The sequence below is a fragment of the Pleurodeles waltl genome, chromosome 11 (genome assembly GCF_031143425.1).
Source record: "Pleurodeles waltl isolate 20211129_DDA chromosome 11, aPleWal1.hap1.20221129, whole genome shotgun sequence".
NCBI lineage: Eukaryota > Metazoa > Chordata > Amphibia > Caudata > Salamandridae > Pleurodeles > Pleurodeles waltl.
Window position 1 is genome coordinate 900503866 of NC_090450.1, and position 13618 is coordinate 900517483.

Sequence of the window (13618 nt, forward strand, 5' to 3'; positions counted from 1 at the left end):
AATACAAGAACCTTTTATACAACTACACAAAAATAAAGTCGTCCTAAGGACTAATCCAAAATTTTTACCAAAGGTTGTTGCACCGTTCCACCTAAATCAAACAGTGGAACTACCAGTGTTCTTCCCACAGCCAGATTCCGTAGCTGAGAGGGCACTACATACATTAGATGTCAAAAGGGCATTAATGTACTACATTGACAGAACGAAAAACATCAGAAAGACTAAACAACTATTTATTGCATTCCAAAAACCTCATGCAGGAAACCCAATATCAAAACAAGGTATAGCCAGATGGATAGTTAAATGCATCCAAATCTGCTACCTTAAAGCAAAACGACAACTGCCCATTACACCAAGGGCACACTCAACCAGAAAAAAAGGTGCTACCATGGCCTTTCTAGGAAACATCCCAATGCAAGAAATATGTAAGGCAGCCACATGGTCTACGCCACACACATTCACTAAGCACTACTGTGTAGACGTGTTATCCGCACAGCAAGCCACAGTAGGTCAAGCCGTGTTAAGAACATTATTTCAAACCACTTCCATTCCTACAGGCTGAGCCACCGCTTTTGGGGAGATAACTGCTTACTAGTCTATGCAGAACATGTGTATCTACAGCGACAGATGCCATCGAACTGAAAATGTCACTTACACAGTGTACATCTGTTCGTGGCATCAGTCGCTGGAGATTCACATGTGCCCACCCACCTCCCCGGGAGCCTGTAGCAGTTTGGAAGTTAGCTTCAACTTTGTACATTTGTATATATATTATTTTAACCTTAAATAGGTACATACTTAGTCACTCCATTGCATGGGCACTATTACTACAACACAACTCCTACCTCACCCTCTGCGGGGAAAACAATCGAAGATGGAGTCGACGCCCATGCGCAATGGAGACAGAAGGAGGAGTCACTCGGTCCCGTGACTCGAAAGACTTCTTCGAAGAAAAACAACTTGTAACACTCCGACCCAACACCAGATGGCGAGCTATGCAGAACATGTGAATCTCCAGCGACTGATGCCACGAACAGATGTACACTGGGTAAGTGACATTTTCATTCCAAAGGGAGAGGGTGTAACACCCCTCTCCAAAAGGAAATCCTTTATTCTGCCTTCCTGGCCTTGAGCTTCTCAAGCAACAGGAGGGCAGAAACCTGTTTGGGAGGTGGCAGAAGCTTGGGCTGTCTGTAAACCCTCAGAAGGCTGAAATGACAATTCTGGGGGTCTTCTAAGTGCCCCCCACAGTGCATGGAATCATACAACCAATGCTTGCAAAAGCCCTGGGGTATGATTCCAACATGTTTGATACCAAACATGCCTGTTCTGAGTTGCCATTATGCAGCTGGACATTGGTAATACCTATGTCCAGTACACACATAAAATGTCCCCGGACACATGAAGTCTGGGAAAATGGCTTGGAGTTTGTTGGGGCAATGCTCCTAGTGCAGGGTTGCCCTCACACAAAGGTACTTTGCACCCTGCCCTCAGGGCTGGAAGGACTGCCATAGGGGTGACTTTAAAGTGACCTAGTTCAGTGAAAAGTGGCAGTGAAAGGTTGCTTGCACCTTTTCACGCAGGCTGCAATGGCAGTGCTGCAGAACCCTTTTCTTGGGCTCCCTGTGGGTGGCAAAATATATGCTGCAGCCCGTAGGGGATCCCCTGGAACCCAACGCCGTAGGTACCATATACTAGGGACTTATAATGGGGCACCAATGTGCCAATTGTGGGTGAAATACAGTAATAGCAGTTACCAACAACTAAATTTAGGGGCGAGAGCATAACTACTGGTGTCCTGGTAGACACAGTCAAACACACTGACAAACAGGCTAAAAGTGGGGGGTAACCAGTCTAGAAAGAGGCTACTTAACTACACCTGCCCCTCTCAGTGGCTGAGTGCTTTGCATTGGCCAAGATGGTGATGCTTCTCAGGTTACTGTATTTTTTTGTGAACGTCCCTATCCGAATACTTCAAAACACTGAACATCTTACTGACAGAATTAATATGGGTCACAGGATGCCGCTGTATTAGTCTCCACAAACTACAGCTGCCCACGGATGGCAGGGGGATGGGTGCCCCGATTTTCAGACATACTGCATTGCTGTACAACTGCAATGGCTGGCCCACTGGCTAGCGGGTATTCATCTGCATCTACACACAGACACGACTAGATAGAGGGTGTAGGAAAATGGCTCTCTGTTGCAGTTACCCCCCTACTTTTTGCTTGATATTGATGCTGACTTGACTGAGAATGGTGCTGGGACCCTGCTAACCTGGCCTCAGCACCAGTATTCTTTCACTAAAAATGTACCATTGTTTCCACAATTGGCACACCCCTGGCACACAGATAAGTCCCTTGTAAAAGGTACCAGTGGTACCAAGGGCCCTATGACCAGGTAAGGGCTGCAGCATGTGTTGTGCCACCCTAAGGCACCCCTCACCTAACACATGCACACTGCCATTGCAGATTGTGTGTGTCGGTGGGGAGAAAAACGCAAAGTCGACATGGCACCCCCCTCAGGATGCCATGCCCACAAAATACTGCCTGTGGCATAGGTAAGTCACCCCTCTGGCAGGCCGTACAGCCCTAAGGCAGGGTGCACTATACCACAGGTGAGGGCATAGCTGCATGAGCAATATGCCCCTACAGTGTCTAAGTCTGTTCTTAGACATTGTTTTAAGTACAGTGTGGCCATATTAGGTGTATGGTCTGGGAGTTTGTCAAAACGAACCCCACAGCTCCATAATGGTTACACTGGATACTGGGAAGTTTGGTATCAAACTTCTCAGAATAATAAACCCACACTGATGCCAGTGTTGGATTTATTACAAAATGCATACAGAGGGCATCTTAAAAGATGCCCCCTGTAATTTACCCAATTCTTCAGTGCAGCAAAATTAGATAATTCTAATGCTCTATTTTGTGGTAGTGTGGTCGAGCAGTAGGCTTATCAGAGGGTAGTGTTAAGCATTTGTTGTACACACAGGCAATGAATGAGGAACACACACTCAAAGACTTAATCCAAGCCAATAGGTTTTTATATAGAAAAATATATTTTCTTAGTTTATTTAAAGAACCACAGGTTCAAGTAAACACATAAAATGCAAGGTACTTCGTACAGGTAAGTTAGGAACTTTGAATAAAAGCAATATCATATACTGTCTTTGTTAAAATGGCAATAAGCTATTTTAAAAGTGGACACTGCAAAAATCAACAGTTCTTGGGGGAGGTAAGTAAAGGTTAGATTGTGAGTTAAGTTAGACATTTACAAGTCTCAGTTCTTGGGTATAGGCAGCCCACCGTTGGGGGTCAGGGCAACCCCCAAGTTACCACACCAGTAGCTCAGGGCCGGTCAGGTGCAGAGGTGCCCAAAACACATCGGTGTCTATGGAGAACAGGGGTGCTCCATTTCCAGTCTGCCAGCAGGTGAGTACCCGCGTCCTCAGGGGGTAGACCAGGGGGGTTTTGTAGAGCACTGGGGGGGACACAAGTAGGCACACAAAACACACCCTCAGCGGCACATGGAGTCGGGTTTCAGATAGGAAACAATGGAGAGACCCGAGGGTCACTCTAGCGGTGCAGGCAGGCACGGGGGCTTCTTGGGACAGCCACCACCTGGGCTAGGCAGAGGGTCGCTTGGGGGTCACTCCTGCACTGAGGTTCGGTTCCATCAGGTCCTGGGGGCTGTGGGTCCAGTGCTGGTTCCAGGCGTCGGGTCCCTTGTTACAGGCAGTCGCGGTCAAGCGGAGCCTCTGGATTCTCTCTACAGGCGTTGCTGTGGGGGCTCAGGGGGGTCGTCTCTGGCTACTCACGGGCTTGCAGTCACCGGGGAATCCTCCCTGTGGTGTTTGTTCTCTGGATCTCGAGCCGTGTGCGTCGGGTGCATAGTGTGAAGTCTCACGCTTCCAGCGGGAAACGTAAAATCTTTGGAAGTTGCTTCTTTGTTGCAAAGAAGTAGCTGGTTTTGAGTAGGGCCGCTGCTCACAGGAGTTTCTTGGTCCTTTAGTCCAAGGCAGTCCTCTGAGGCTTCAGAGGTCGCTGGTCCCTGTCGGATCCTCGCTGGTTGCAGGTTTTCAAATCAGGAGACAGGCAGGTAGGCCTGGGCCAAAGCAGTTGTCTTCTGTATTCTCTGCAGGCTTGTAGCTCAGCAGTCCTTCTTGTTTCTTCAGGTTGCAGGAATCAGATTTCCTGGATTCTGGTGTGCCCCTGAATACTAAATTTAGGGGTGTGTTTAGGTCTGGGAGGGGAGTAGCCAATGCCTACTGTCCTTGAGGGTGGCTACACCATCTTTGTGCCTCCTCCCTGTGGGGACAGGGGCACATCCCTAATCCTATTGGGGGAATCCTCCAAAACTAAGATGGAGGATTTCTAAAGGCAGGGGTCACCTCAGCTCAGGACACCTTAGGGGCAGTCCTGACTGGTGGGTGACTCCTCCTTGTTTTTCTAATGATCTCCTCCAGCCTTGCCACCAAAAGTGGGGGCAGTGGCCGGAGTGGCGGGCATCTCCACTAGCTGGGATGCCCTGGGGCGCTGTAACAAAAGGGGTGAGCCTTTGAGGCTCACCACCAGGTGTTACAGTTCCTGCAGGGGGAGGTGTGAAGCACATCCACCCAGTACAGGCTTTGATCCAGGCAACAGAGTGACAAAGGCACTCTCCCCATGTGGCCAGCAACATGTCTGGTGTGTGGCAGGCTGGCAGAAACTGGTCAGCCTACACTAGAAGTCGGATTGGTATTCAGGGGGCATCTCTAAGATGCCCTCTGGGTGTATGTTACAATAAATTGCACACTGGCATCAGTGTGCCTTTATTGTGCTGAGAAGTTTGATACCAAACATCCCAGATTTCAGTGTAGCCATTATGAAACTGTGGAGTTCGTGTTTGACAAACTCCCAGACCATATACTCTTATGGCTACCCTGCACTTACAATGTCTAAGGTTTTGCTTAGAGCACATGCACATATGTCCTCACCTGTGGTATAGTGCACCCTGCCTTAGGGCTGTAAGGCCTGCTAGAGGAGTGACTTACCTATGTCACAGGCAGTGTGAGGTTGGCATGGCACTCTGAGGGGAGTGCCATGTCGACTTAGTCTTTTTCTCCCCACCAACACACAGAAGCTGTGAGGCAGTGTGCATGTGCTGAGTGAGGGGTCCCAGGGGTGGCATAAGACATGCTTCAGCCCTTAGAGACCTTCCCTTGTATCAGGGCCCTTGGTACCAGGGGTACCAGTTACAAGGGACTTATCCAAGTGCCAGGGCTGTGCCAATTGCGGAAGCAAAGGTACAGTTTAGGGAAAGAACACTGGTGCTGGGGCCTGGTTAGCAGGGTCCCAGCACACTTTCAATCAAAACTTAGCATCAGCAAAGGCAAAAAGTTAGGGGGTAACCGTGCCAAGAAGGCATTTCCCTACAGAATGGAAATATCTTGCGGAACATGCATCCCATATACCACGCAAGGCACAATTTAAATTGATCCATTTTGCAATTTTCTGTAGAGCCTACTTGACTCCTCAAACGGTGCACTCTCTTTTCCCACCTTCAGAATCCACATGTCCCCGATGCCAAGCAGAGAGCACCGATCTCCTCCACATGTTGTGGGCCTGTCCGTCCTTGAGACACTACCAGAGTGGCATTCGCAACACACTATGCAAAATCATTGATTCCTCTTACTGGGATTCGGCTGATCACTTCATATTTGACCTTTATCCTAGGCTGGGGAAAGTGGTATTGACTTCTGGATTTGTTGACTTAGCACTTATACTAGCCAAGCGGTTAATCACTATTTGTTGGAAATCCTGGATTCCTCTGTCGAACCTAACGTGGAGGACAGACTTGCTCTGTTGGGGGAAGGCGGAGGGTGCAGCCTTACGTAGGGAGGAATAAAGAGGACTGCAGAAATTCCCCATATCAGCAGAATGGGAGAAGTTGTTGGAACACCGACAAAATGGTTTAGATGACACCCAGGAAACTGTAGAGGTTACAGGAATGAACCTGGCAAGCTGAGCTGTGATTTCTTAGGTACACAATTTACTGTTCCCATCCCTACTCTACACCATGCCAATTCAGAGTCCTAAGCGATGGTGCCAGTCCGTTGGTTTCTTCTCCCCCCTCCCCTCGTAAAGCAGTACAAATACTGATAGTATTTCAAATGGAGCACAAAGCAGGTTAAGGCTAGTTGGGGGGTGGGGGTAAAAGGGGTGAGAAAGTAGCCTATTTCTAGCATGGTTACCCCCACTTTTGGCCTGTTTGTGAGTGTGTGTCAGTGTGTTTTTACTGTCTCACTGGGATCATGCTAGCAGGCCCCCAGTGCTCATAGTTTGTGGCCTATGTGTGTCTAGTCAGTATGCTTAACTGTGTCACTGAAGTTCTGCTAATCAGAACTCCAGTGCTTATGCTCTCTCTACTTACCAAATTTGTCACTATTGTTTAGTGACTCCATATTCCAATTGGCACACTGCCCCCCTCCCTTATAAGTCCCTAGTATATGGTACCTAGGTACCCAGGGCATTTGTTTTACAGGAGATCCTTATGGGCTGCAGCATTTCCTTTGCCACCCAAAAGGAACCCAGACAACCCTTTCTTTAGGATTGCTACTGCGCCTGAGTGAAATAGTGCACACACTATTTCACAGCCATTTTCACTTCACTTAAGTAACGTATAAGTCACCTATATGTCTAACTTTCATATACTGAAGGCTTGGTGCAAAGTTACTGTGTGTGAGGGCACCCTTGCACTAGCAAAGGAGCCCCCATGTTGTCCAGGGTCAGTTCCCCGGACTTCGTGAGTGCAGGAAAACCATTACATGCGTGCACTACATATTTGCAGCTTCACAATGGTAATTCCGAATATGGCCATGTTAGTTGTCTAAGATCATGGAATTGTCCCCCATTCCAAATCTGGTTTTGGGGGGGCCAATCCCATGCGACCTGGGGACTCCACCATGGACCCCCAGTACTGCCAAACCAGCTCTCTGAGGTTTCCTCTGCCACCTCACAGACTGGTTTCTGCCTTCCTGGGGACTGAGCAGCTCAATCCCAGGGAGGCAAAACAATGCATTGCCTTTGGGAGGAGAGTGTTACACCCTCTCCCTTTGGAAATTGCTGTTACGGGCTTGGGAGGGTTAGCCTCCCAGAGCATCTGGAAATGCTTTGAAGGGCACAAATGGTGCCCTCCTTGCATAAGCCAGTCTACACCTGTCCAGGGACCCTCAGTCCCTGTTCTGGCGCGCAACTGGACAAAGTAAAGGGGAGTGACCACTCCCCTGTCCTTCACCACCCGAGGGGTGGTGCCCAGACCTCTTCCAGTGTGTCCCTTTTGTTAGCCATCTTGGATTCCAAGGTGTGGGGACACTCTGGAGACTTCTGAGTGTCCAGTGCCAGCAGATGACATCAGAGACCTCTCCTGATAGGTGCATACCTGGGTAGGTAGTCAATCCCCCTCTCATGGCTATTTAGGGTCTCTCCTCTGGGTGTTTCCTCAGATTCAGCTTGCAAGACTCCTCCAGGAATCCTCTGCTTGAGCTTCTGACTGTTGGATCAACTGCAGACTGCTCCTCGAACCTCAGTAACTGCAACAAAGTATCCAAGACTCCTGTGACCTACAACTTCAGCTCCAGCCAGCATTTGCAACAGTTTCTAAAGTGTGCACCCTCTGAGGACTGCCTGTCTTCATCCTGCACCAGAAGAACCAAAGGAATCTCCAGTGGAGGGACAGAGTCACTTCCCTGCTTTTACAGGCACCCTTCTGCGATGATGAACAGTACTCTGGGACTCCCCTTCTGACAACGAGCATGCTTCCTGGAACACAGGTGGTGGACCAACATGACCCAGACTGTCCTAAGGTCCAGCTGTCCAGATTTGGTGGAGGTAAGAGCTTGCCTCTCCGTGCTGCGACAGTACCCCTGTGCACCGCATCTTCTCCTAGCTTCTCCAGCTCATTGGGCTTCTGTGCACTTCTTCCAAGAATCCTTTGTGCACAGTGTAGCCCAGGTCCCCGGCACTCCATCCTTCCTTTGTTGTGCTGCGACGACCACACTTTGCATCTTCTTTGTCCCTGTGTCCTGGGACTCCTGGGGACTCCCGTCTGGTCTTCTGTGGGCTCTCTGAAGTACTGAGAGCCGCCTCTGTCTCCTCAGTCCGAGCTGAGACCCCCAGGTTCCTCCTGGGTCGAGGCAGCTCCATTTTGACACAAACCGCGTACTTGCATGAACCAAGGCTTGTTGGCGGAATCCAGCGACGCAAACAGCCTGGCTCCAACAACTCGACGTGGGACATCTGCACCACGCAGGAACCCGCAGTCATCTTCTTTGGTGCTCTTCTGTACTCTTCTTCTTTCCGGGGAATTCACTTTTGCACCATCTTCTAGGTTGGCAGGGGCTCCTGTCCTTCCTGGACTCTTCTTCGACTTCTGGACTTGGTCTCCCCTCTCGACAGGTCTTCAGGTCCAGGAATCCATTGTTTGTTGCTTGCAGTCTTGCTTGGTTCTTGCAAAAACTCTTATCATGACTTATAGTGTGTCCTGAGGAAACGTGCTGTACTTTACTCCTGCTTTCCTGGGCTCTGGGGTGGGGTACTTTACTTACCTTTGGTGTTTTCCTACATTCCCAGCACCCCTCTACACACTACATTTGCCTAGGGGGGAATTTGTGATTTGCATTCCACTACTTCAGTATATGGTTTGTGTTGCCCCTAGGCCATTGCATTCTATTGTATTTTCTAATGTTTGCACTATTCAGTGACTGTTTACTTACCTGGTTTTGGTTACTAGTGTATATATTGTGCATAATACTTACCTCCAGAAGGAGTATTGCCTCTATGATATTTTTGGCCTTGTGTCACTAAAATAAAGTACTTTTATTTTTGGTAACACTGAGTATTGTCTTTTATTGTGTATAAGTACTGTGTAACTATAGTGGTATTGCAGGAGCTTTGCATGTCTCCTAGTTCAGCCTAAGCTGCTCTACTACAGCTACCTCTAGACAGCCTAAGCTGCTAGAACTCTGCCTTTATTTCACTAGTAAGGGATAACTGGACCTGGTATACGGTGTAAGTACCCTAGGTACCCACTACAAATCAGGTCAGCCTCCTACAAGAGGACTGTTTAATTCAACTTTAGTTAGTGAAAGGCCTGCATGCCAGGCATCGGAACACACCCAAGCAGCAATGAGAAAATAGTTGACCAGTTCTACTTTCAGCATCGATGTGGGATTGATTAATTGTTAGTACATACCCAATCTGTAATGGCTCTATGACAGTACGGAGGCGACTGTTTGCAGATGGCCGGTTGTTTTTGCAATACCACATAAAAAAATAAATTTAGGTGGCACTTACGAAAAGTTGTAGAGAAAGGAATGTAAGCGAAACTGCCATAGTCAATGATTTATGTAATTCTTAACTCACTTGCTTGCTTGGGCAATGTTAGACTGTCAATTATGTGTATATAGGCGGCTTCCTGTATATGACAGTATAACAGTAAACATGTCTCTAATGCCAAATGTACTGCAATGTTGCGACACACTGTAATAACTGTTTTAAAAAACGTATATGTTTGAAAAAGAAAATGAAGAACAAATTCAAGATGCTCACGTTGGCTCACATCTTGTCGAGGTAGGTGTAGGTAGAGTTACGTAGATGCAGGTGTAGGTAGAGGATATAGGTGTAAATAGAGGTAGTTGTAGTTAACGGTAGAGGTAGAGTGAGGTAGAGGTAGGGGGAGGTCGAGGTAAGTGTAGGTAGACATAGGAAGAGGTAATAGGTAAAGGTAGGGGTAGGTGTAGGTAGAGGTAGGTGTAAGTGTAGGTGGAGTTGTAGGTAGAGGTAGGTTGTAGAGGTAGTAAGAGGTAGGTGTATCCAGAGATAGGTGTATGTAGAGGTAGGTGTACATAGAGGAAGAGGCAGTGGTAGGAGGTGGTAGAGGTAGAGATAAGTGTAGGTAGAGATAGCTGTAGGTAGCAGTAGGTGCAGGTAGAGGCAGGTGTAGGTAGAGGCAGGTGTAGATAGAGGTAGGGTAGGAGTAGGTAGAGGTAGGTGTAGGTAGAGATAGGTGTAGGTAGCAGAAGAGGTAGGTGTAGGTAGAGGTTGGTAGATGTAGGTGTTAGAGGTAGGTGTAGGTAGAGGTATGTAGAAGCAGGCGTAGGTAGAGGTAGTTGTAGGTAGCGGTAGAGGTAGGTAGATGTAGATATAGGTAGAAGTAGGTGTAGGTAGAGGTGAGTATAGGTAGGTGTAGGTAGAAATAGATGTAAGTATAATTAAAGGTAGATGTGGATAGAGGTAGGTAGGTGTAGGTCGAGGTAGAGGTAAGTACCGTTAGGTAGAGGTAGGTGTAGTTAGAGGTCAGTAGGTAGAAGTAGTTGTTGAGGAAGAGAGAGAGAGGGACTGGTCAGAGGCTTTTGGTCTCAGATGGAGTCTGGGCTCAACATCAAATTGTTGAGCACTGGGCGATTCGAATGGCTTTGAAAGCCTTTCTTCCTTCAGTCAGGTGTAGGCTGGTACAGGTTTTCACAGACAACAGCACTGCCATGTGATAGTGCAACAAATAGGCTATGTGGAGTCATGGACCCTCTGTCGAGTTGCTGCATCTTCTGTCATTCCTGGAACGTTTGGGCATTTCCATGGTTGTTCGACATCTGCAAGGTTCTCTGAACGCCAGAGTGGACTAACTCCACCATCCATGCTTATCGGATCACAAATGGTATTTCTGTCTAGAGGAGGTGCAAGGTCTTTTTCAAGAACGGGGAGAACCTTGGTTAGAGAGAAAACACAATGTCAGCAATTCTGTGCACTGAAGTTTCCTAGGTGACTCTTGCTCAGCAATGCCTTTCCTCTTCAGTGGAACTCCGGCGTCCTGTGTACACCTTTTCCCTGATACCACTCCTGGCCAGAAGTCTCAAGAAGATCAGTAACGACCATGCCCAAGTTATTCTTGAGGGTCAAGATTAGGCATGGAGACTATGCTATCCCGAACTCCTGAGCATCGATTCTCCAATTAGGCCCCTTTGGTAGGATCTTCTGTTGCAGCAGCAGGGAACGTCTTGCACCCAAACCTGTGCCCCCTCTACCTTCATGCGTGGAGATTGACCACCAACAGTTGACAGCTTTAGATCTTCCTCCCAAAGTCTGATGTTATTCTGTTAGCCAGATGTCCCTCCACCAAGACAATATATGCTTGCGGCTGGAACAAATATGTGATGTGGTGTGCATCCAAGAACATCATCCCACTTTCTGCACCGCTATCCCAGATGATACTGTTTTTACTTTCTCTGGACCAGCAGGGCTCTGCTCTGGGCACCAATAAAGGTTACTTCACATCCATTTCATCTTTCTTGCGGTTGCAGGACCAACCATCTTCAGGTCACATGTTGGACCCATTTTCTCAAGGGACTTAATTACCTGTTCCCTCTAAGACCATTCATCATGCCCTACTGGACCTCAATCTGGTCTTCACTTCTCTCTTGTGAACCCTTTCAGTCTCTGCACATCTTCTGGTGGCCATAACATCAACCAGAAGAGTTGGCGAAGTGCAATCACTCTCGGTTCACCCTCCCTACACTACCCAGACAAGCTGGTTCTGAGGACACGTGCCTCCTTTCTCCTGAAGGTTGTGATGCCTTCTGATGTAGGCCAAAATAACACCTTGCCTTCCTCCTTAGCTCTACCTCACCCTTACAAATAAGAGGGGAGACTCCACCAACTGGACCCAAAAAAAGCATTGTCGTTCTACCTTGATTGCACTAGAGACTTCCGAGTGGAAGATCAACTGTTTATTGGATATGTCTGCGAGAAACAGGATAGGGCTGTGCAGAAACAAACTATGGATAGTGTTCTGCATTTAGATCTGCTTTGCACTCGCCAAAAGCAATCCACTGAGGGCTTGTGCGCTCTTTCCACCAGTGTCAAGGCTACAACAACTGCGTTAACTCGTGTGGAGTCCCTGTCTTGGACATCTGTCAGGCAGCAACGTTGCTGCCTTTGCACATGTACACCAAACATTACTGTCTGGGCAGTCGGGTCCGGCAGGATGGACATTTTGCCGTTTGGTCTTTTAGGACATTTTGGTCTAATCTGTTTAGACTCACCTCCGGGGAATATTGCTTGCGTATCTATTCTGAGGTAAGGAATGTGCAGATAGACGTCTCTGTCATATGAGCAAGCAATTTACCTTTGGTTACACCTTACTTGTTAGAGACTATCTAGCCGCAGCATCCTTACCAATCTCCCCGCTTTGCAAACTGGTTTTATTATAGGGTCACTCTTCTGAGACCCTTAGCACTGCACACAAGTGCATTAGCGTTCTTCAGGCTCTTCACTTCTGGCGTGGAAAGTCAAGAAAAGAAACTGTCAACCAGCTGGGGTGCCACCTTTATATAGGCACTGCGCACATCACATCTGGCACAAACGATGCCAACACGAAGCTCGAATGTTTCCAGATCCAGTCTGTCACCTAGAGATAATTCTAAGGCAAGAAATCTACGGCTAGATAGAGTCCCTACCGTATAAGGCGTCACTTGAAGGTAAGTAATTTATTCTTTGCGCATCGGCATTTGCTACGCTGTTGCACGGAATGAGCGGTTGGACGAACTCCAGGCTCATTCCACTTTGGCAAAATGGTTCTCCTTCCCTTTGGCCAAAGATTGAGCGTTCTGTGCAGTGTTATGGGCTTCCCTTCACACCTTTTGGTAAGCATTACTGCTTAGATTAATAAGTGAAAAGAAATGCCCATTTTGAACGCTCAGTCTTCAGGATTTCTTCTTCTTGCCATCCTTCACACTCATTGCTGACAGGGCACTACTTCCGAATCTTTTCGAAAGGTGAGGGTTCTGCAGGCAGACATATCCATCAGAGGAAAAAAGTAGTGCCTTTGGTAATGATCATTCTGGTGTATAGCTATAGCCTATCTGCATCTCACAGTTCCCACCCATCTCATCATTTGGAAGGATGGTCATAGACCTCAGTTTAGGATTCGCCTTAAAACTCCTGCTGTGCCTCAGCTGATGTTGTTTCCTTTTCTCAGCCTCTGGCAGTATGGACAAAATGAACAGGGGACTGACATCCGGATGTGGGGTGGGCACTATTTGTCACAATTGGTGTCACCTAAGTGGTATTATCTATGCCAAGTTTGGAGGCAGCGTGCCTAACTGGCATAGAAGATCTAAGTCAGATATTTCCAAATCCAGTTTGGAATCTGGGATATTCGAAAGGTGAGGAATCTGCAGAAAGATTAGAGTATCCGTCAGAAAGATAGTTGCTGTATGTAAGTAAATTCTTTTAGCTGGGCCATAGTTTTAACTGTGGACACTTCTGAGTTTGACACTAGAATTATTTATGATTTATATCTGTCCTGCGACCAAGAAGTTTGATACAAGAAGATATCCATGAACTGTTGCTCAGTCTTGGGTAACCACCTCAATCCATGCTATCATAAGCTCTGTGTTTTCAGTCTTGGGCTCTCAATATACAGATAGTTGCTATTTTTAAATCAGTTGATGCAAGACCGCACTGCAAAACCTAGGATACATTAACTCTTCATAAGAAAATTCAGGACTGGAACCACAATATCACTGATGGACATGAATGGGGTGGCCTTCTAGCTGATTTAGTTCCTCTAAAACGAGTGCATG

At 47.5% G+C, this 13618-nt stretch overlaps 1 protein-coding gene across 5 annotated transcripts in view; it reads left to right on the forward strand.

The window, feature by feature from the left end:
* Window positions 1–13618, forward strand: part of HECTD4 (HECT domain E3 ubiquitin protein ligase 4) — a 1724100-nt gene that overhangs the window by 1201750 nt on the left and 508732 nt on the right. The gene's annotated exons all lie outside the window — the stretch shown is intronic.